Source organism: Halichoerus grypus, chromosome 2 (assembly GCF_964656455.1).
Source record: "Halichoerus grypus chromosome 2, mHalGry1.hap1.1, whole genome shotgun sequence".
Classification (NCBI taxonomy): Eukaryota; Metazoa; Chordata; class Mammalia; order Carnivora; family Phocidae; genus Halichoerus; species Halichoerus grypus.
In genome coordinates this window covers 31,113,507-31,136,964 of record NC_135713.1, presented here as the reverse complement: position 1 = coordinate 31,136,964, position 23,458 = coordinate 31,113,507, and positions in this window count along the sequence as shown.

Genomic DNA, 23,458 nt, shown 5'->3' with positions numbered 1-23,458 from the left:
TCTCACTTAGGTAATACACTAGCTCCTATCCACTGATGGAGCCTCCTGGGTTATTTTGCAGCGGCCAAGGCTTCAGAAGAGGCACTTAGCCTTGAGGCAGGATACTCCACGTGCCAGGTTAAGTCTGACTCCGCCCTGCTGCTGAACTCAGGTAGGCCGGGGAGAGCGACGCAGGGCCTCAGTCATATCATGTGTGTGCCTTTTGGTACAGCACTTCCTGGTGAGGAGAAAAAACAATTCAGACACACACCCGCACAAATGCACACACGCATCAAGTCCTTACTTACAAGTACCCGCTGCAAGCTTTCCCTTATTGTGGGAGTACCAACTTGAGTTTGGGTCTATAATTCTAAAGAGGAGGAAGGAATGAGTTGAAGGAGACGTTTTTATAAACACAAAGTGAAAGAAATGCACGGAAAAGTGTCTGGACACACGTACTGCCCTGGAATGAAATTTACATTCTCTGCAAAGGCTTTACATGAATTAGCTAAGAACATTGCTTCCTATTTCATGGAGGTAACAGAAGCAATCAGCAGATTTCCTTTGAAATCCTTCTCCCACCAACAATCTACCCACTCACAGGCTTGTGTGAGCACATACCCTGCCTTCCCTCTCAGGACATCGAGGAACTGTCTGTGCTCACGTACAGGACAAACCTACCCTTTGCCGTCCATTCTCTTCCACCCACTCTACAGCGCTTCCCTCTCTCTTGAATCATTACTCTTCAATTAAAAAAAAAAAAAGGCATCCAGATTTTCCACTAAAGGGAACACCAAAACAAATAAACCTTGGCTTGCTTTCACCCCTGTACTCACTGCTTAGTGTCTCTGTTTCTCCTTACTATGAAATTTCTTAAATGATTTATACATGCTTCCTGTCTGCAGTTTTCTCCTCCTTCTTCCTTGAATCCCTGCCAGTTACCCAGCCACAACCACTCCTTTAAAATGGCCTCCATGTTACTAAGGGCAGCTTCCCAGTTCTCACCTCACGCTGGCTTTCCTCAGGTTGGACACCGGGAATCCCTGCTTCCTACCGCTCAGCTCCCAGGGCATCACCACCCTCTCTTACTTTTCCTCCTACTTCATTGGCCACTCCTTTTCTGAGGGCACACTCCCACCTTTTTAAGGTGAGAGGAGCTGACTGAAAACAACTACAGAACTTAAACACTTCCACGAAAAGCTAGTTAAAGGAGTAAACAGAGAGAGAATATGGGATCTGGGACAGTTGACAGCAGGGGGCTCTTTATGTGGTGGGAAAGGCGTACTTCCAGATCTCTGCAACGTAGACGACAAACTTAACTCTCAGCCTTCCTTAAATGCAGGGACACTGCATTCCTAAAGATGCCCAGGGAATAAGGAGGGCAAATAGATTAAAATAACAACAACAGTAATAATAGCAGTTTAAAAATGCATATTTATTATATAATACAATTAATTAATATAAATCCTTTATATAACCAATATATGTATGAATATGTAAGAAGCCAACAAAAATTTCTTAAAACTCTTCTCTGGCCTTCTCTTGTAAATTTCTCTGGTACATTTTTAGCATGCATCGGATAGAAGTCTAAAAGACAACTTGCCTATAATCACTGAAGAAGGTGTGCATGCTTGGTGGGAGAGGAAATTACATATTACAGAAGTCAAGGCCATCAGTGTGGAACTTAAACGCAGATAATTAATTAGGGGTTTCAAAATCTCAAAATCCATCCTCAAAATCATTGATTGAGATAGATAAAGAGTAAGACTTTGAGGAATTTAATGAAGTAGTCAGAGGTGCAGGACAGGAAGAAAAAAACCTACGTGTCTATTCAGATAGAAAAAAAAAAAATAGTGTCAGAGACCCTAATGAGAAGACTGAAGTGCTCAGAGCAGAAAGTATCTTGCATCTCGACAAACTGCCTGGCACAGTGAAGGAAGAATATCTGAGCAATGCTCTGGAGAAGGAAGGATGAACTTCCCATAAATGAAATGTATTTGCCGTAATGTATTTCAAGCTGTTTCTGTACAAAGTGTCAACAATACATATGTATCCAGTAGGCATATTTCCATTCGATACATTCTCAGCCCACAAGTTATAAAAATTAATTGCTAGGACAGTTCCATATGGTTAGGACATCTGCTAAAAGACTTCCCCCAAGCAGATTCAGGGAAGTACAATTAAAGAAAGCATGTGGAATGTTTGGAGCCCTTTTTATGAGTTCCTAGTTTAGCTAAACTTCAACAACAGCTGTCGGAATCAGGTAAAACATTGCCAAATGATATTCACATTCACCCACTGACCAGCAGCACAAACTGTTATTAAGATTCAAAGCCGCGTATTTCTGGGCAAGATTTTGCCCAGTGCAAGGAGATCTCTCTGAAGGAGACAGAAAACAACAGGAAGTATTTCAGTGCTGAGCTCAGGGTTCAGAAGAGAAGCACCTGGTTTGGTGGAAGCAGCTGCCGAAGCCCCTCGGAGTGTTGCCCACCCCCGGCCCTGTGAGCTCACCCTGGAACCAGCCGCTTCCCCTAAAGGAAGAGTCTCACTGACTTGGAATATTGAGGAAACTAGACTTGCCTTAGAAGGCAGAAGCAGTTTTCCTTCCATAGACATTCTACCAGACTACAGTTCCCAAACAAAGGTTTTTAAGCATTCTATTATAATCCTTAATTTTTAAGGACAAAGCAATCTGAGCATATCATTTATACCAAAGATAATCTCCAATGTGAGAAAATGTGTTATCATTCTTTTGTAACTACTGAAAAAACAGCACTGCATTCCAAACAAGAAAGTGTAGCATGTATAGGAAAAGTCTTGGAAAACTATTATGGGAATCAGTTTTTGTAATTTGTTTTTCTAGTGATCCGCCTATCTCCTTTGACCTTTAGTTCTCAACCAAATGTTGGACTTGCTTTTTGCCAAGGCATGGAAATGATTTGTGTTTTCAATTTAGTGTCCATTCACACTGCTTAGTCTAAAAACTCTAAACAAATATAGATTTTAGGTAGTTATATTCATAAACATTTTCTTGTAAATGGGTTATACATGTCATAAGAGAAACAAAGTATCGCAGAATGGGGGGAAGGGGACAGAGGAAGGGAAATTGCTCCATCAATCACCCTTCCATACTATCCAGAGAGGATGTAATGATTGGTTATAGAAACATGAGAGATTTCTATCTAGCACTTTCCTAAATCAGTGTAATGGGTGTGTTTCTTGAGACTGGTAGTGGATAGAGACAGTGCTTGAGGGATCTCTTTGTCACTGTGGGATGCACACCAAGTTTCTACTACTATACTTAAGCCAGCACCAGACCTGAATAACTAGATTTTTCTTTGTTCCCTTTGCATTTTTCCCCCCGATCATTGTACTCTGTCTCTGAGGCTACCACACCTCATAGCAAGCATTAGAGAGACTGAGAAACAAGTGTGAGGACATGAAGAATGAGACATAATATTTCCTTACAGAGAATTATTTTCTTAAATAATTAATCCCACAGAGTGGCCTTCCTGAGTCCTTGATACATTGCAGAAATATCCCCTTGGATAGTGTATAGTCATATATTTATATTTATATATATATATTTCCGGATTCAGTTTGCTTTTCGTTGTTCATTTTTTTGGGTTTTTGTTCATGTAGTGTTGTCTGTAGTATTCTTTTCTTGTGATGTCTTTGTTCTGCTCTAATACAGTAAAACTGGCCTCAGAGGATGATTTGGGAGCTCATTCTATTTTCTTTATTTTAACCTCTTCTTTAAAAAAAAAAAGAATTTGTGTTGATTTTGGTATTATTTCTTCCTTAAATGCTTGGTAGAATTGACCAGTGAAGCCATCTAAACCTATTGATGATGATGATGATGATGATGATGATGATGATATTTTTTATTACTCTTGCTTTGAGCAGCACAGCTGGTAAACCCTATGCTTCCTTGGCCCTCAGATTCTGCAGTGAGCTTATGATTATAAAAATAAAAACAGCTATTAACTCATTTAACCCTCACAATAACACTATGAGGCAAGTTATTTTTATTACCCTTAATTTATAGATGAAGAACAGAGAGGTTAAGCAACTAAGTTAAGTTCACACAACTGGTAAGTGGTGAAGCCAGGATTCAAACCCAGGCAGATGGGTTCCTGTGCTCATTATCTTACCCCAAAAAAGTTGAAAATAATGTTCTTGTAAGTATTTTGTCCTTCCTTCCTTCCTTCCTTCCTTCCTCCCTCCCTCCCATCCTCCCTCCCTCCTTCTTTCCCTTCCTCCCTCCCTTACTCTTTCTCTCTTTTTCATCCTAACAGGCTTTATTAACTAGCTTCACTACCTAGTCACACTTCAGAATCCATCTCTTGGCAGAAGCATGGAAACAAATTTCTTTATAGAATATGAATTTTCTTTTATTATTTACTGGTTGAGGTGGCTTGAATGGACCTCTGCCTCATAATCCTTTAAAAAGTAAGTAATAATGCAAATAAATTGCCAACTAGATTTTCTAAGGATCCATCTATGCTTTTGTCCAAGTATAATTTTTATCTGACCTCTGAAGAGTTTTTATTTAAAATATGACAAATCCACTTTATTTAGTAAAAATTATGACTAAATATCTATTAAGTCATTACATAGGTTAATCAGCAAAAATTCTAATGTTAGACTTACTTCGGGGCCCAAGAAAAATACTGGTAGATCTCCATTCTCTATCCCCTTTCTTACACACCACAAATGACATTTCATGTCTGCTACTCAGGGTGAGTTTCCACACTCAGGATGCCTACAGATGGAGATCTTCCATATGGGTTTTCCTAATGTGGGGCCTGCTTCCTATTCTCTGTCTTCTGCCTTTGAGATCATGTGGGACAGAGAGTTACAGAGATGAGCTGCATCCTGGATGCCTGGCTTTCTCTGACAAACTCAGACAGGATAGTGGGTTTGCTTGTTTTTGTTGGTTGGTTGGTTGGTTTTCTCACTTGAACCATATCTTCCTCCCTTCCCTTCAATGCCTTTTCTTCTTCTCTCAAGTTTCCTTTGGGATCTCTTTACCCATTTTCCCAATACATATCAGGGATGGAAAGTTCTAGACTTTCCAACCAACCCAAGGAAAAGTATAGCAGAAAGGGTACTATTTGGTAGGCTGGTGATTCCATGATAACAATACTGCTATCACTGATGGGCAGAGAGAAATCTTTCAAGTGGTGGGTAAAGTATGAGTATCCCCAAGCATCATTTCAAAAGCAATCTCCTTACTTGGTGCCCATTCCTTTAATATTTCACTATCATTTTTCATTATTATTCTAGGAAATCATCTGGATAAAAACAGTATGTTTATAGAAAGTCCCCTTGCTTTTACCCAATAAGGCTTTTGAATTCATAGGACTAATAATGCTGTGAACTTGGACAGTGCCCTTATACCAAGGAATGCTGAGTGCTTTCAATAACCAAGTGCCAACTCACCAGCCTGCCTGGAATTCCTGCTAGTAGGCCCTTGCCCATTTCCTCCAATTTTTCTTTACCACAAAATAAGGGCATAAAACTGAGATGTCAATATGCATATAATTTATACTAGCGAATGCTATGTTATCTCTCTTCCGTTTTGAAAGTTTTCCCAGGCTCCTTCCTCACATCATTGTATGACACTTTTTTTTTCTCCGAATGCTTTAATGTTGAGTCATTAGAAATGGAATATTAAATTGTTTAATTGATTATATATATGTGTGTGTGTGTATATATATATATATATATATAACTTTTAATGCCTCCCCCATCATCAAAATCTAATCTAACTATAGCACAACCTTAAAACCAGGAAATTGGCATTGATACAACCATAGAGCTTATTCACATATCACGAGTCATATATGCATTTGTGTGTGTAGCTCTCTGCAATTTCATCACATGTGTAGCTCTGTGTGACCATCGCCACAATTAAGATACTCACCTGGGCCATCACCACAGGGTTCCCTTGTCCTACGCCTTCATAGCCGCATCTGCCTAACCCCTTGCAATGACTCATCTATTCTCCATATCTATAATTAGTCACTTCACAGACATGTTACATAAGTGGACTCATGAATGAATCCAAAGTATGTATCCTTTTGAGATTAGTTTTTTGCACTTAACATAATTTCCTTGAGGTTCATCCAAGTTACTGTCTGCTTCAGTAGCTCTTTCTTTGTTAGTGCTGAGTAGTATTCCATGACGTGAATGTACCTACTGAAAGACCATCTGGGTTGTTTCCTGTTCTTGACTATTAGAAAGAAAAAAAGGTGCCATAACATTCATGTACACATTTCTGCATAATTTTTAAAATTTCTCTGTAATATATGTCTTCTGTAATATATGTAGTAAGTCTATTGTTAGCATTAAAAGCAACTACCAAACTGTTTTCCAGAGTAGCCATACCATTTTACAATCCCAGAGGCAATAAATGTATGATCTAGTTTCCCTACACCCTCTCCAGCATTTAGGGTAATCACTATTTTTTTTTTCTAATTTAGCTATTCTGAAGTTGTGTTGTGATATCTCCTTTTGGTTTTAACTTGCATTTCTCTAATGACAAATAATAATGACAACAATGATGATGATGATAGTATTTTTCATAGCTCCTTCTTTGAGTATAGCTGGAAAACTGCCAGTCCTTGACCCTCAGATGATGTTGAACATCTTTTCTGTGCTTATTTTTCATCTGTATGTTCTCTTTGTTAAATGTCTACATGTGCCTTCTGCCCATTTTTAATTGGGTTGTTTATTTATTAATGTTGAATTTTGAGTTCTTTATACATTCATACTTTGATGAAGTCCAATCTAACAATTTTTCCTTTATGTTTTGGTGTTAAATCTAAAAACTCTTTGCCTAATCCTAGGTCCCAAAGATTTTCTCTCATTTTTTTTTCCCTAGAAGTTTTATAGTTTTCTGCTTAATATTTAAGTCCCTGATCCATTTTTGAGATAATATTTGTATGAAATGTGAGTTTTGGTTGAGATTCATATTTTCTCCATGGATGTCCAATTGCTCCAGCACCATTTATCGAAAAGGCTATCCCTTCTCCATTGAATTATTTTTGCTCTTTTGTCAAAAAGTAATTGGACAAATATGTGTGGATGGATATTTCTGGCTTCTCTGTTCAGTTGATGTGGGTGTCTGTCCCTCCACTGGTTCTACACTATCTTGATGACTACAGTCTTCACATTAGGAAGACTGACTCACTTTATTCTTCTTTTTCAAAATTGTTTTGGCTATGCTAGGATGCAGCACTTCTGAAGACAATAAAACAAATAAGAGAAAAGTCAAGTCTAGCAGCCATATGTACAGTAACAGAAAAAATCATGGTATCAGTAAAAAAAAAGTTGATTTATGTTATCTAAAGAAGTTTTAAAAGACTATTATTCAATTTCTTTTTTTTTAAGATTTTATTCATTTATTTGAGAGAGTGAGAGATTGAGAGAGAGAGAGCACGCACAAACTGGGGGGAGAGGCAGAGGGAGAGGGAGAAGCAGACTCCGACCGGGCAGGGAGCCCGATGTGGAACTCGATCCCAGGACCCCGAGATCATGACCCGAGCCAAAGGCAGCCGCCCAAACGACTGAGCCACCCAGGCGCCCCTATTATTCCATTTCTAAGAATTTATTGCAAGGAAATAATCAGAAAACTCTATTAAGTTGTATGCCTAATAATATAGAAACACCTAACAATGGCTTCTGATAGCTCAAATTTTGAGTGAAACTCTAACAGGTCAGAATTACACAAGTGTGGTCTGCTTTTTATTGTTGGTCTGCAAACTGGTTTTTAGTGAGTCTATGACAGGATAGGGTAAAGAACTGAGAATAAGCATTAAACTTATAATTTATAGCAATTTGGCAAGGTAATTTCATATCTGTTGAACTTCGTAATTTAAAAAAATAGAAGCTTATATATACTTTTAAAGATTTTATTTATTTATTTGAGAGGGAGAGTGAGTGAGAGAGAGAGAGAGAGCACGAGTGGGGGAGTAGCAGAGGGAGAGGGAGAAGCAGACTCCCTGCTGAGCAGGGCGCCCATGCGGGCTCCATCCCTGGAATCCGGGATCATAACCTGAGCCGAAGGCAGGTGCTTAACCAACTGAGCCAGAAGCTTACATTTTATGCCTTTTTTATCATTTTCTTTTCTTAGTCATTCATTTTTATTGCCATTTAATTTGTCACAAAAGTAATGATCCACTACAGATTGGAAATTTTTTAAAGATTGGTCCTTCACCACAGATACTTTCAGAAGCAGTGATTGGACCAGTTCTTCCTAGCCTATATCACTCCATAGCACAGATTTTTAAAAAGTTGATATGTGTATGGGGCCCTGGGGTAAAGTCAAGGGCATTTACTTGCTTCCTAACTGGGTTTGGATGAAAAAATATATATATACTTATACCACATATTTATGATAAGAAAAGCATAGTTCAAAACAGGGAAGAAATTCATTATTGAGCCACATAAAATATTTTCCAATATTTTTAAAATGAGAAATCTGAACTTGTTTCTGTGAAGGTGATTCTTTGCGTCAGGACATAAAAGTTGAATTGATATTTAAGGAATCTAACAAGTGTTCTTTTCCTTCCCTCAACAAATAAAACCTTGACATTTTTTGTTTGAGAGTGCTAATGGATTTTTAATCCAAATAGACTGTTTTCATGTCAAGTATTTCAAAGTATCCAGGATACTCTAATTTTCAGAATGATCCTACATTGTCAGAGCAGTCCTGTCGCAATGCCCTGAGGCACATCATAAGGAATACTATCAATGATATTGTAACAGGGATGTAATGGGACTGAGGGGAGCCACAGCGGTGGTGAATAGAGCATAATATATAAACTTGTCAAATCACTAACTTGTACACCTGAAACTGAATGCACATTGTATGTCAACTATATTCTGAATTAACAGAGAGAACATTTTCAAACACAAAGAAAAAAACCATAAAGTAAAAACGAAAAACAAAACTCAGAGGATTGTGTTTTTCCATCTGTACTCTTCTTTTCATTGGGCTCTGTAACATTAATTAAATATATTTTATGAGGAAAAAAGAGAACAGATGTTCTGAGACATGGAAACAGAAATGGAGGACGTTACCCGCAGCTGCCATTGGCCGGTGCCCCATCTCGCTTCCTTTCCCTCCACCACATCTGGCCGCACGTTGGTCTCTTCAGCATGCTCCTTGACACCTGGAATACAAACTCCTTCAACAGCTCCACAGCAGTGGTGGGCTCTGCCCCTGGCTGCAGATGTAGACATCCAAGCAGGAGAGGACCTCCTTGACGTTTTCACTGTGTCATGATGAAGCAGCACGTGCTTGGTGCGCTCACCGTGTTCACAGCCTACGAGGCTAATCACAACCCCGCTCCAAGCAGCACCGAACTGGGCTGCTCCCAGTCAGAGACAACCGAACCCAATTCTTCCCTACTCTCTCAGACACTGCCCAATGACTGTGAGGGCAGAAGAGATCAGGATCTCCTGGCTCTTCATTTTGTGTCTCTGCACATGTGTCTGGAAGCTCTGCAGAATCATCTCCACTTTGTTCACCGCAGTACCTCAACGAACAGTGCAGTTGCCTGTCACGTAGTCTGTGCTCAGTAAAGACTTGTTCAATGAATGACTCTCCATCAATACGTGACTGGTTAAATAAATACGATCTGTCCATACAATGGGATACTATGAAGCCTCTAAGTAGAATGAAGCTGTCAGTGAATAGCTCTAGGTGAAAACATTATGTTGCCAAATAGTATGCATAATATAATCCACTTTACATAAATTATATGTGTTTGTGTATACATACAGCAATATTATAAGGAACTTTAACTGTTTGAATTTGTTCTAATTTTTTGAATGCTTTCTGGTTGATTTCTAATCTTTTTTTATAATTACTAATGTAGACACTCCCTCACAGATAATTAACAGTGAAGAGTGGGGCCTCAGAGAGAAAGAACAGTAAAAGAACAGCCACTCCAAAGACTGAACTTTGTTCTTCCTTTCAGTTGCTCACATTGTGTCTGAACCGAGCAAATACACATCGTGAACACTTATATAATGATCCAAATTTCCCAAAGATCTTCCACATATCTCATCTGTGCCGCAAGTAAAATTATGACTTTTGTGCTTTTTCTTCCTCCAACTGTTGGTGCATTTTTCTAAAAGTCCCTTCTCTACAAAGCTTCTCTGGGAGAGCCCATTAGTGAGTCTAGCCAATGGGTGTCTTGGGTATTGTGGCTATTCTGTCCTCTCCTGTCGGCATCATCACTCAGCTTGACTCTGTGGAGCCACATGAAATCTTCCCTCTGGTGACATGAGAAACAGCTAGGTTTCTTAGTAAGGCAGTTTATGCTCTATTACCTTATGAAATTTTTACTGAAAAAAAATTTTTTTTGGTTTTTACATACATGCTATTTCCTTAAGTCACAATTCTATGGGGAATGAGCCAGAAACAAATTCAAGTAAGAGAAATTGTGTGTACTTAGACTCACTCCTCGGTGTTCATGGCTAAAACTTGGTTAAGAAGCATTCGGGGCACCTGAGTGGCTCGGTTAAGCATCCGACTCTTGACTTTGGCTCAGGTCGTGATCTCAGGGTCCTGATCTCAGGATCAAGAGATGGAGCCCTGGGTGCCTGGGTGGCTCAGTCATTAAGCGTCTGCCTTTGGCTCAGGTCATGATCCCAGGGTCCTGGGATCGAGTCCCACATTGGGCTCCCTGCTGGGCGGGAAGCCTGCTTCCCCCTCTCCCACTCCCCCTGCTTGTGTTCCTGCTCTCGCTGTGTCTCTCTCTGTGTCAAATAAATAAATAAAATCTTAAAAAAAGAGAGAGAGATGGGACCCCACATCAGACTCTGTGCTCAGCAGGGAGTCTGCTTCTCTCGCTCTGCCCCACCCCCCTCCAAATAAATAAATAAATCTAAAAAAAAAAAAGTATTCTTGCCCCACCTGACTTCCTACTCACATTGGAATATTATGGCCTAATTGGTCCTCTGCCCTCCATGCAAATAGATTTCTAGCTGCTCACATCAAGGTGCTCCCTGACATACACAAATGTTGCTTAAGCTTAAAGCTCAAACCTTTATAATAAATGAACTACAAGGCAGAAAGGCAAAATGATTCACTCAAGGACACACACAGTGATGAAGTTTAGATAACACTTAACCTACTGTGTTATTTTTCTCACTTATGACATTTTTGTAACCTTATAAAATAATAGGATATAGAGTTTTAGACATTCAAACAAGCTTTTCAAAGAAAGCCTTTTTGAAATGAGTAATTTCCATCACATTTCAATAGGACAAACATTTCTAACAGTAACCTTTTCACAAAGGGAGAACACATACATTATTCAAATATCTCCCCACACCATTCCCCTGAAATTGATTTAGTGATCAATAATTGTGTTTATTTTAGACTTTTGCATTTTTTAAATAAAATATTCTTTTCTGAATATAAAAGAAAACTGAGACAATTCAGAAAAGTATGAAAATATTTTAAAAGTTTCCATAATCTCATCCACACAGAGCTAACCACAATGGACATTTTTAGCATATTTTTGTCAATCGGTTCTCTATGCAATTTTAGCTGATAATAGATCATGAGCATTTCCCTGTATCATTAACCATTTTCTAAGCATGACTGAAAATGAAATTTTCTGTTGAGATTGTTATTTTTAAAAGTATTTTGAGAGGCATCTATCTATGCATTTATTTGAAAATACTTTTTGTCAGATTGACTCTCAATTTTATGGCATTTCTCATATGTAGAATACCTTAATTTTCATGCAGTATAATTTAACAACCTGTCTTTTTGTGCTTTTATTCAGAGAATGATCTTTCCCATAGTTGAGTAAAGTAATATTTACATAACTTTTCTCCTAGTCCTTTTTTTTTTTTTTTTTTTTTTTTGGATATATACCCAGAAATAGAACTTCTGAGTCATATGCTAGTTTTAATTTTTGGAGGAGCCTCCATACTGTTTTCCATAGTGGCTGTACTAATTTAAATTCCCACCACTGTGCAAAAGGGTACCCTTTTCTCCATACCCTTTTGGTTTTTGTTTTTTTTTTTTGATAATAGCTATCCTAATATGTGTGAAGTAGTGTTCCACTGTGGCTTGCTTTGCCTTTTCCTGATGATTAGTGATGTTGAGTACCTTTTCATATACCTGTTGGCCATTTGTATGCCTTCTTTGGCAATTGTTTGTTCTGGTCCTTTGCCCATTTTTTAACTGAATTATTTGATTTTTGTTACCGAGTTGTAAAAATTCCTTATATAATTTAAATATTAACCTCTTAACCAGATATATGTTTTGCAGATTTTATCCCATTTTATAGGTTGCTTTTACATTTTGTTAATTTTTCCTTTGCTGTACAGAAAGTTTTTAGTTTGATATAGTAACACTTGTATATTTTTGCATTTGTTGCCTGTGCTTTTGCTGTCATATCAAAAAAAAAATATATATATATATATATATACATACATATATATATATACATACTGCCAAGATTCATGTTAAGCAGTTTTGTTGCTATGTTTTCTATAACGAGATTTATGGTTTCAGGTCTTACATTTAAGCCATTAATCCATTTTGAATTGATTGGTGTAACTTAAGAGTCTAATTCCATTCTTTTGCATGTGAATATCCAGTATTTCCAACACCTCCCAATAAGCTCTTTTTTTTTTTGCCTTTAAAAAAGGCTTTATTGAGGTATAATTTATATGTAATTAACTGTATATATCTAAAGTGTACAATTTGATAAGTTTTGACATATGAATACCCCCATGAAACCATCACCACAAGAAGGAATATTCATGATTGCCAACACTTCCTTGTGTCCCCTTTCAGTCCCTTCCCCCACTGTCCCCAGCCTACTCCCCAGGTGACGACTACTGCTGTCACTGTAGACCAGAGATTTTTCCTCGACTTTTGTGTAAGTGGCAACATTTTCTAGTCATCAGATGTGTATGTGTGTGTGTGTGCACGTGTGTGTGCACACGTTTGTGTTTGTGTGTGCATCAGACTTCCCTTGTAAAATCCAAATATATATTTTAGAGAAATAGTATCATTTCTAAGATTGGGGTCAATTTCTACCTCCTAGGATAATGACTGAAATTGCCTTGGCCAGAATTTGCCTTTACTCTACCACGACCATTTTGTACAATATCTTTTTTAAAGCACTTGTGTAGTTCTGTAGTAAATGGGAGTCAGCACGTTCACAATGGGCCATGTACTTTGGGGTGGGAAATCAATTTACAGCAATGAGAAGGGGAAGAAATAATATCATAATAAGAGATAAATAAGAACCATAATCCTTTTTGCAGTCTCAAGATGGAAAGATCACCATTGTATGTGGTAATTATATTAGTGTGTACCTTAAACCCACATGCATTTATGCATATGCCCTAACTTAATGGTCCTTAAACTTAATGCCCACTGTAGATATGGAGCTGCCTCAATGACACAACACCCAAACCAATGAGCTGAGAATGAGCTGTAAGTATCTCCATAATATGTAAAGATCTATTTGAAATTAAAAAAAACACACACAATAGATAAATGAACAAAGACTAAGAAATATAAATGACCTTTAAACATAAGAAAACATGACCAAATGCACTCAAAGTAAGATATGCATGAATAAAAACTATACTATTATCTTGCTTCTTACTGATCATATGAGCAAAAGTCCAGAATTTTGATAACAAACTGTTAACAAGCTGTAGGAAAACACATACATAGTTTATGGGTGGTGTAAACTATTAAAACATCAAATGTAAAATTACATGTAACAATGTTTAGTATTATTTATAACATCAAATTTTGAAGCCAGCCTAAATGTCTATCAATAGTAAACTGGTTACATAAAGTTGTGATATAGGCATGCAGTGGAGTTTGAGGCAGCTATAAAAACTGAGGGAGATTTCTATGTTCTGGTATGGAAAAATCTCCAAAGCACTGAAAAAATATATGCAAAACAGGGTATGTAATATGGCATGTATTGTGTAAAATGGGAAAAATTAGATGCTACAGTCATTTGTGCTTTTTTATATACAATCATTTTTTTACATTTTTAAAAAAATTTTATTTATCTATCAGAGAGAGAGAGAGCACAAGCAGGGGAAGTGGCAGGCAGTGGGAGAAGCAGGCTCCCCTCTGAGCAGGGAGCCCGATGTCGGATTCGATCCCAGGACCCTGGGATCATGACCTGAGCTAAAGGCAGACGCTTAACCAACTGAGCCACCCAGGCAACCCCATTTGTGCTTTTATATACATAAAAAACTTTGGAATTGTATGTATGAGAGTATTAGAAGTTATTATTTATGAGAGATGCATGGGAACTAAAAGGATGGGAATAGGAGTGAGACCTTTTAAATAAACTTGTTAGTTTTGAAATCATGCTAGTGTATTACATATACAAAGAAATTAAATTGAAAGAAACCATAATAATGTGAAAAGGGAAAGGGATAAAGGGACAAATAATAAAAAGGAAAGAAAAATCAACTATTTGCTTTTGTAGATATAATTGGCAGAATAAAACCAGATTATAGAAATTTTTCTCCCAGCACCCAACTAAGTGAAACAGAAATTGTAAAATCTCAATAAAAATTCACCAGAAGGACTAGGTAGGACCTAATGCTACTTGAAAAATGGTTGTTGAGGAAAAGAACACAAGATTCTGTTACAGTATAATTCTGTTCCTAAATTTTCTTCTTTTCTTCTTCAAGATTTGTTTACTTGAGAAAGAGAGAGAACAAGAGCAGGAGGTGTGGAGGGAGAGGAAGAGAGAATCCAAAGCAGACTCTGTGCTCAGCATGGAGCCCGACACGGGGCTCGATCTCACAACACTGAAATCACGACCTGAGCTGAAACCAAGAGTCAGACGGTTAACCGACTATGCCACCCAGGGGCCCCTGTTCCTAAATTTCCTAAAAGTACTTCGAAAAAGAGAGAATCGTTCAACAAAATATTAAGAATTCACATTTGCATCTTTGTGTTTGAAAATACAGGGGATTTGGTCAGTAGTTCTATCCAGTTTGGGTTCCCAGTCAGCAGGCCCTCACAGCCATAGAGCCCGTGCAGGAGCTGCAGCTGGACAGAGGATGCTGAGCCTAGCCTCCAGCCTCATTAAAGTGGGGATCCTGGTTGGAGACGCCAGGCAGCGAGTGGCCAACCAGGGCGGGGGAGCAAATCAGCAGCCCCACCCAAGTCCTCAAGAAGGCTGGAAAAGAAGACCCCTTTCTCAAATGCTCAGATACCAATGCAAGGACCACAAAGAAGCAGGCAAATATGACACTGCCAAAGGAAACTAGTAAAACTTCAATAGCTGACCCTGAAGTAATGAAGATCTATGGACTGCCTGACCAAGAATTCAGAATAAGCCTCTTAAAGAAATTCAGTGAAAAGAAAACACAGGCATATAAGAAAACGAAATCACTATCTTGAAGAAATTGCTGCACTCCTATGTTCCTTGCAGCATTATTCATGATAGCCAAGTAACAGAAGTAACCTAAATGTTTATAAATGGAGGTTTATATATATATACATACATATACATATGTATACACACACACACACACACACACACACACACACACACACACACACCCAGAGGAATATTATTCAACCATGAAAAAGAGGAAAATCTTTCCATTTCTGACAGCATGGATGAAACTTGAGGGCACTAAGCTAAGTGAAATAAATCAGACAGAATAGAACACATATATGATCTCACTTTTGTGTGGAATCTAATAAAGCTGAACTCATAGAAACAGAATAGAATGGTGGTTGGCAGAGGCTGGGAGAAGTGGGGAGATGTTGATCAAAGGGGTCCAAACTTGTAGTTACAATATGAATAAGTTCTGGGGACATAATATACAGTGTGGTGACTGTGGGTAACAATACTGTATTGTATGTTTGAATATTGCTAAGAGAGTAGATCCTAAATATTCTTACCATATGCACACAAAAAATTATATGAAGTGATAGATGTATTAACTGACATGATTGTGATAATCATTTCACAATACATACATGTATCAAATAATCATGTTGAGCACTTTAAACTTGCATAATTTTACTTTCTCTCAATAAAGCCAGAAAAAAATGAAATCAAAGTAAAGGTAATAAAATAATAGAATAAGCTATGGAAATATCTTAACAAGAGTTACACTCTTGCATATTTAATAAGTGAATTAAAAAGAACAGGAAGAAGAAAGACATTTATGACTAAAAATATTATTATGTGGAAGGATTTAGGATACTTGCAGTAAAGACAGGAGGAAAAATCCGAGGAAATTTAAAAGGTGAGATGTTTATCAATATGGAAGTGAAGCAGAGTTGAAACAATGGAAGCAAAATTGGTATTCCTGATATAGAGACATAAATAAATACAGTGTAAAAATGTACTCAGAGATATAAAAGAAGAAAATTCCCTAAAATGAAGAGAAAATTTAATCTGTAATTTGAAATGACTCATTATATTCCAAGAAATATTGATGCAGAATAATCAATATTGTGGCACATCCTGATCATGTATTAAAATATAAAGATAAAAAAAATCTTCAAGCATCTAAACAAACTAAGCAATCCACCTGTAAAGAGATTAAAAAGAAGCCTGGTCTCAGATTTTTATTTACAAGGGACTTTTGCAGTGCTTTCCAGGCACTGTTCTGTTTTAAAACCGCTATCATGATGGTATTTAGTTTAACAATACAATGGAATCGTGACTATTAACCATAGAAATCAGGGAAGAAAAACTATTATTCCATAATTTTATCTAGAAAAATAATAATTCAAAAAATGGCAAGGGCAAGAGTTCAACAATTTTAAATAAGAGAGGTTGAGGAATGTAATACCACAGCCCATCTTGAACAATTATATTGTGGATAAAATCAGAATAATCAAGAGATGAATTAAAATAACATACTCAGAAATGGAAAAGCTTTGGGAAAATAACTGATGATAATTATTGACTATTTGAACATATGACAAATATTAAATGTAAGGATGCTTAGGTCTACAGAGATCTTAAAAGTCTTGAAAAGCAATAGTAATAATAAAACTAATAAAGTGAGATGGGAGAAGGAAGGGTAGAGAGGATATAAGATTCCTAAGTTCTTTACCTTTTATATCAGGGAATCAATTTTTCAGAAAATGGAAAAAAGAAATTAAGGAAAAATGGATTATAACATTTTTATATTTACATAATTGTTTCCCCCATCCCTTGAGTTGAAGAACCATTGATCAGAATGATATTCAGCATTCCCTTCACTTCAAATGCAATTTCCTTATTTTTTTCCATTAGGTTCAAGTACGTTTAAACTTTAAAGTGTTATTAAAATTGTACATGTAGAATTATCAAAGTATTATAAAATTAATGCTATCTGTAGGGCTGAAATATATGTACTACATATATTTGTTACACTTCCTTTACATCTTCATGTTAGTCTGTTTGTCCATGCACATGATATTTGTAGTGATGCTCACCAAATGTTGATTCTGCTTATTTTATGGTGGTGGTGTTTGGAGTCATTTTTACATCTTCTTTAAACTTTTTTTGGAATTGCTTGTATTTTCCATAAAGAACTCATGTTTTTTAATAAAAATAATGAGATCATTGCATACAAGAAAAAAAAAAAAAAGGAAAGATACCGTCTTGATACATGCCAGAAGCCTTTGGGTAGTTGACCACATTTTAAAAGAAAATATTAAATGATGCAACAGATAGCATTGTTGCAATGAAAGAGTCATTTTCTTGGTTTCTCTGAAAACCATAATATATCTGTAACTAAAAATAACCACTTGGTCTGATGTTGTCCATGTTTCTGAGATGGTAAACTAAGACTCTCTAGCTAGTCCATGAGGCCTCCCTCCCACAAGCTTATAGAATCAGGCGCTTGGGTTGGAGGATTTCCCTATGTTTGCTTTTGAGTGGAATCATAAAAGTATGGATTTCAAAAAAATTTAGGGGTCATCAAATCCCATTTCAGAGATGGGGTAAAGAGAAGCTTAAAGACCTTAGTGATTTTCACTGAAAGATTCACAACTAAGTGAACTGAGAGACCAGATCTAAGACCTGTCTTCTAAAATCACCCGAATTTAGCCACACTGCCACATTGCATATTTGATTTTTTTCATACAATGGAGATGAATGTTTTGCCAAATAAAAATATTATATTTTATTATCTGAGTATATAAAAATAATTATCCTTGTGTTCTTTTAGGTTACCTGTAATTAAACCAAAGCTTCAAAAGGCTATAAGACAAAAATTCATAGAAAAGAGACTCCCTGTTGGTCACAGTCAACAGAATTAATATCCGGGGCTGGCATAGCCGGTGATTCCCTTGGGTTTTGTTTGTTTGAATCTTGTAAATTTTCTATAATTACATTTATTATTTTGGAATAGTAAAGGAAAATTTCAAGAATCAGAACCTCAGATTTTATTTTTTTTAAGCACCTAGCCATTTTCATCCTTAAGCTTCGTGAAAGAAGTCTCTTTCTCCAGATAGGATAATGAGGCCATCCTTTCTTTACAAAAACTATTCGAAATCCAGAAAATAATTGGGAGAAAAGTAACCTTTCAGAGACTGTTCAAAATGGACCAAGGGTCCTGTGAGCCGCATCAAGGACCAGCAGGGGAGGAAATGGGTCATCATGTTTGGGGACATCAACTCACGAGCCTGAGTCACCGCTCAGGGCCTCCCATGAAGCTGCTGGAGCGGCTGTCACCGATTCGCTTTTTTCCAGTATGAGCGGAGGACTATTCATCTGTTTCTGTGGTGATGTAGGCTTTCACAATATCCTCTGGCCAAAGAAATGTAACCACAGCCATAATGACTTCAGACTCAAACTATTTCAGCAGCAGCAATAACAGCAAAAACACAGCGGCGGCCAATTCCCAAATAAACTCATGTGAATGCTTCATATTAGCTAATTGTCAAGGGGATTTTTTGGGAAACCATATCAAGAATGTTGCAGAGCTTCCTAGGATGCTGTTTTTCCTTGCTTGGATCTGAAAAAGAAGTGGAATGCCAGGGCAGTAGAATTTATTTGTTGGGGAGTAGGGATAGAAATGTGAGGCTTCTAAGAGAGTCGTAGTCTTTGGCTTTGGTGCTCACTGATCCCATGACTGTTGGTGAGTCACCTGACCTCCATGCATCTGGCCTCTTCCCCCCTCACCTATTCACTCCACCCCCGGGCCAGTGTTAGAAAAAGGGAATGATGTACCCAATAAATACTTCTCAAACTCTTTTCTTCTGTGACATTCATAGCAGATGACTTTCACATATGTGACACTTTCCCATGAGCATGTCTATATTTTGACATACAGGAAAATCTGGTGGGAAATAAAGCCAATGGCACTACAGACAGGCCAAATCACAAATGAAACAGACCACGGGTTATGGTGAATTCTGAGTGTATTAGCTAGCACTCCACCCCTTCTGACCCACTAAAGAAAATATGTCAGAATGACCGAGAAAAGTGTTATTATAAGGATAAATTTGGTTCCACACTAATTTATGTGCCAATAAATTAAGGCTAATCTTCTTAAGGTACAACAGGTTTCTATGAATCGGTGGCGAAAACTAACAGTTTTTCTAAAAAGAACAAAAGAAAAGCAAGGGTATTTTATAGAAATAGAGCTATACATATCTAAAAACACATTAAAAGTCCCTCAAAATAGCTCACAACTTAAGAAATCAAAATTACTGGAAGAACAATTTATTAAAATGTTTAATATTTAATAATATACACAGCTGTCTACGACATGAGTAACCAGAAACTCCTGTGTGAAAATGTAATTGACTCAACCTTTAGAAAGATTTTGACTATATATATCAAGTTTTTTGTGCATGTATCTTTTGACCCATCAATTCCTTTTCTAAGAATTCATCATATAAATGCACTTGCTGAATTCTTTGAATTACATCATATTTTTAGCAAGAATGCAAGTAGCTGTAGCCTAATGAAAGAAGAATCAAGACTGGGTTTGGTAAACCTAAGTTTAAGTTTTGGCTCATCTTATTAACTACAGAAACTTGAGCAAGCACTTAAACTTTGATTCTCAGTATCATTTTGTAGTTTCTAATGGTATCTACCTTTCTTATTTACAAAAATTAAATGGGAATAGATAGAATCTCTTTGGAAATTCCAAATTATTGATAATGTTTTTACCAACACCACCACAACCAAAATTTCATGGTTGCACTTGTATACTACTTTATGAAAATAATCAAATACATATATCCTTTAGAATGAAGGCAGAAAGGATTCATATCCTTACCAAAAGAATTTGCTCCTGGGTTGCTCCATATAAATCATGTTAATCGTATGTTTCAACAACAATACCCTATAATAAAACATCAGTTTAAACAGAATTTATGGCGTACACGTCAGCTAGGGAAAAAAATATATATATATGGTTTTATTTTTATTTATTTATTTATTTTTTAAAGATTTTATTTATTTATTTGACAGAGAGACACACAGCGAGAGAGGGAACACAAGCAGGGGGAGTGTGAGAGAGAGAAGCAGGCTTCCCACTGAGCAGGGAGCCTGATGTGGGGCTCGATCCCAGGACCCTGGGACCATGACCTGAGCCGAAGGCAGATACCCAACGACTGAGCCACCCAGGCGCCCCATATATATATGGTTTTAAATATAATACAAAAACATGACTCCAAAATAAAATGTTTTTCTACCAGATTCCTGAACAGAAAAACAGTACTCTCCTGTTGCAGAAACAAAATTCAGGTGGATTGCTTTATATCAGAACCACTGTGTTGATCTTTGGAGATGAAGACTGGAGAGCTATGATAAAAATATCGGGAAGGAAGAATCTGCTCGGAACATGTGTGTGCTTGAAATGAATCATCCTGAGAACATGGTTCCTCCAAGCATATCTTAGTTCAAAAGCTAAATTAGTACTGAAAGGAGATTTATGGATTTTTTTGAGATTCTGTATATTTCAAACCTGATTAGATTGCCCAAAAGGACACCTGCACCACACTAACCCACGAAGTAGAAACTTAATATGGGTCCCTCTAACAGAGGATGTCACTGACACAGAATCGACATGCTGATTCGTAGCTGGCACAGCATTTTCCAGCTCTGTTCTGTGGAATGCTGGGCTGGAGAACACTCCTCCAGGAAATATATAACAAGTACTGTGTACACACACACACTCACAGTGCTCTATGCTTAACAGTGTTTGGGAAGCTAAGTGTATTGTCAATCCCCTCTTGAGGGTTCCCGATGCTCATTGGCTTATAAAAGTGATGAGTATTCTTACTGTAAAGAAAAGTGGGAAGATGTAACCTAGAGCTTCCCAGTCTTCTGTAATCTAAAATTCTTTTGTGCTCAACACATCTGCTAAATTTCCAGAAAGCATTGTGTGGGACATCGGTTTGGGAGATACTGCCGTGGGAATGGAAAACGTGGTTGCAGAAACAATATTTTGGAGTGGCCTGAATATGATGCTTGAAAACAGGGCTTTAAAATACATTTCTTGTAGAATTGAGAGTCACAAAAATATTTATCCTCACGAATTGACTTTTTTTTTTTTTTTACTTCTAACAGATAATATAACATAGAAAATAAGAAAGTGGTCTTCCATTTGTTGTATTTATTGTGTACTCTGTGCCAGGCACTGTTCTAGATAATGAGGATATAGCAGTGAACAAAGTAGACAACATCTTCTACCCTCATGTATCCAACCTCTAGGAAGTAAGTTACTCTGGTGCTTTAAAAAGGATGACTGATTAGCTATGTGACTAAAGGTAGTCTAAGTTACTTGTGGACCTTCCATGAGTGAAGTGACTTAAGTGTTTCCCCAGTACATGTCCTCACTTTTTGCTTGTTTTTGGTCCATTTTTTTCAGCATTTAAAAAGTTATAGTAAAACACACAACATAGCATAAATTTACCATCTTAACCACTCTTTTTTTTTTTTTTTAAGATTTTATTTATTTATTTGAAGAGAGAGACACAGGGAGAGAGGGAACACAAGCAGGGGGAGTGGGAGAGGGAGAAGCAGGCTTCCCGCTGAGCAGGGAGCCCGATGCGGGGCTCGATCCCAGGACCCTGGGATCAGGACCTGAGCCGAAGGCAGACGCTTAACGCCTGAGCCACCCAGGCGCCCCCATCTTAACCACTCTTAAGCATACATTTCAGTAGTAAGTACATTCACACGGCTGTGTAACCAATCTCCAGAATTCTTTTCACCTTGCAAAAGAGTTTTTCCTATTTTGTATACATTATATTTCCAGATACTCTAGAAGAATGAAAAAAATGGGATAGATCTTGTGTAGTTTGTAAGTATGCAATAATATGTAAAAATCAAAAGCCTTTTGGTATTATCAAATATTATATAATCAAATTGAACATAATAGTTTAAAACGGGGGCCCGGGGGACAGGGAGTGGACTCCTTCTCTCTCCTAAACTTCTTTCTCTGCAGCATTTACTTAGCAATTCCCTGTTCAGATGAACAGTTTATCATGGAGCTTTTGGTAACTTAGCACTGACCTACAACACAAGTGGGTCTGAAGGAGCTTGGGAATACATCCAGGATCATCAAGCTCCAATTTACAGCCAACATTATGATTTAGAAGTGGGGTAAGATATCAGCTGCCACATCAGTAATTCCAAGTTGCTGCTTTTAGAATAAGAGCACCATAAATAAGAAACCAGCAACGCTGATCTTATCTCTCAAACCAAGCATTCAATGCAAGCCACAGAATATTACTCGAAGTCATAGGAAAGCATATACTCTAGCTGAGATTCAATATATTCTACACACTGAGCCAGTTTCTTTTTTTTTTTTTTTGAAGTCACATTAACTATCACACTATTACAAGGGCCTTGAGAAATAATTGCAAGTCCATTGTTATCTACACTTACCCAAGTTAATTTACTTACTGTTTGAAAAAAAATAATTATTTCTCAGCAACCTAAACAGTTTGTATACTTTTCAAACAGCTTATGAGGTAGTGATCAAATTCCAACATATGAAGATGAACAAGATTATGGTACATAAAAGTTTACTGCATAAACTTAGTTGAAATCAAAGTCTCTCCTTTATCATTAACTTGCTAGGTGAATTTATTCATAACCTGGACTAATCCAGTAAGGCACTACTGGTATTCTTTCTGAATAATTGTTCCCCCCATTCTGACTGGCCTGTGACTGTGTTACTTGGGTGTTTTAATCACTGGAATGTCATTACTATTTATCATTTACAACTTCTCAATGTCCCTGTTTGCATCTCTAAGTTAATTAGCTCAATAGTTGGTCGTGGGTAATTATCTGCCTATTTATTTGATTCTTTGCTTTTCTATAACAGGAATTCACAAACAATTTATTTAGATGTCTATATCATCACCACCCTCCATAGATCTGAAGATATTAATAAAACCAAATGTAGCTACTTCCTTCAATAGGTGGAAACCCCTCTTTATATGACTACAATGTTTGAAGATTTGAAAGTTCTA